Source organism: Austrofundulus limnaeus, unplaced genomic scaffold (genome assembly GCF_001266775.1).
Source record: "Austrofundulus limnaeus strain Quisiro unplaced genomic scaffold, Austrofundulus_limnaeus-1.0 Scaffold1220, whole genome shotgun sequence".
Taxonomy (NCBI): domain Eukaryota; kingdom Metazoa; phylum Chordata; class Actinopteri; order Cyprinodontiformes; family Rivulidae; genus Austrofundulus; species Austrofundulus limnaeus.
The window spans coordinates 18701-20618 of record NW_013953622.1 but is presented as its reverse complement, the minus strand read 5'-3'; the positions used below and the strand labels follow the sequence as shown (position 1 = coordinate 20618).

At 38.6% G+C, this 1918-nt stretch overlaps 1 protein-coding gene across 1 annotated transcript in view; it reads left to right on the top strand.

Moving 5' to 3' along the window:
- Nucleotides 1–1918, top strand: part of LOC106534611 (phosphatase and actin regulator 4A) — a gene marked incomplete at its 3' end in the record, with an annotated part of 41545 nt that overhangs the window by 38249 nt on the left and 1378 nt on the right.

Below are 1918 nucleotides of genomic sequence, written 5' to 3'. Positions count from 1 at the left end.
GGGGGAGGGTAGGGGGGCTGCAGAGAGCAAGGGGGAGAGACCTGTAAAGTTAGCTTGTTCAAATTTTCAAGCTAAGTCCACCGTTTTCTCATAACTTTCTACTGCACCTTTAACATGCAAGACTAAACTACCTTCCCAGTTCCAATAATGTTGGGCCGTTGTGTGAAAAGTAAACGTTGCTGCTCTGTTTGTGAGACAACTGGAGGAAGGGGGAGTGGAGGGAAGACAGACAGAAATCTGCTGCTTCTAAGATTAGAACAAAGTTCAAAACAGAACAATCATTGTCAAAAATCTGTAAATGATAGAACATTTCATATCTTCTCATGAAGAATGAGGGGTGCACTGTTTCCAGTTCCATCAGATCAACTGGGAAGAGGAAACGTTATCAGTTCAACCTGTCATCATCAACACAGCTAAAGCAAAACTTGATTTAAATACTCGTTTTTATTATGGCTGTATGTGTAGAACCAAATATTCTGCTAAGAAATATACCCAACACCATTGTCGTAATTTTTTCCTGAAACACGATTCTATTGAAATATTATTTTTTGCATATTTGAGCAGCTCAAGTTTAAATTAAGAAATTGTACCACTTTAAAGATAATTTTGAGTTTGATGGCAGCCACAAGGTTTGGGCAATATTGGAAAAAAAAGAATCCTGATTAATTGTGGTATTTAGTCGATGAAGATTAATATGACGATTAATCCCCTGGAGTCCCTGGACCCCTGCATGACCTAGTCACATGACAAATTTAAATCACTCTTGTGGGAAAAATTTGCTCTCTGTAAAAATCTGTTCCAAATTGTGTAAAAAGGACAGACTTCAGGCCAATCACCATTTTTTAAATTGGTTTGATAGGCCAAGTAAAACCAGAGTTATGATCAATAAATTACAGAATGTTTTTTAAATGTTAGTCCTACTTGAAGCAGAGAGGAGCATCGAGCSGACTGCTCAGAGGAATCTCCAYTCATTCTGCTTGGTGACYTTAATCATATTAATCGTCAAGTGCTGAAAAATAACGATTTGATTTTACCTAACTCTAGCAGCCACACATTTAAAAAAAAGTTGGGACTAGGCCATGTTTCCTCTCTGTAAGCATCTCATTTTTGTAACTGCCTGAAAAGTCCAGCAACTGAGACGACCAGCTCCTGGAGTTTTGTAGATAAATGTTGTCCCATTCATGTCTGATGTAGGATTCTCATTAACAGTCCAGGGTCTTCATGCTGCACCAGATGCTTTTGTTGGCTGGTGGTTTGACCTGCAGGTAATTCAGGACTTCCACCACAAAGCCATGCTGTTATAATGGATGCAGTTTGTGGTGTAGCATAGTCTTGTTGAAATGTGTCAGGCTTCKTTGAAAAAGATGTCTGGAGGGAAGCAAATGTAAAGTTCAGCAGTGATAGTTCCTTTCCAGGTGTGTAATTGGCCCACTCATACTGTCAGAGAGGCACACTTTAAGTGTAAACAGGCTGGATGGTCCCTCTCCTTTTTAGTTTGGAGGTTGTGGTATTCATGTTTTTCAAAAAGATAGTTAATTTTCCATGTGTCTGACCACAGAGCAGTTTACTGTGCATCAGCCAATTTGGCTTTGGTTCAAATGAGGTGGTGCTTCTGGCTGGTGTTCACTTATGGCTTCTTTGCATAATAGAGCTTTAACAGCATTTGTGGATTGACCAGCAAACTGTTTACAGACGGGGATTCATGGAAGTGTTCCTGAGTCTGTGTAGTGATGTCCATAACAAAGTTAGACATAATTTTAAATAAGTTGAGTGTCCAAAGATCACCAGCATCATTGACTTTTGACCTGGTTATTTTAGCACAGAGATTTCTCCAGATTCATGAAATCTTTAAAATCTGAAATTATTTATTTTTATTAAGGTTGGGCATTATTAATAATTTTAATACAGTGGTATAACA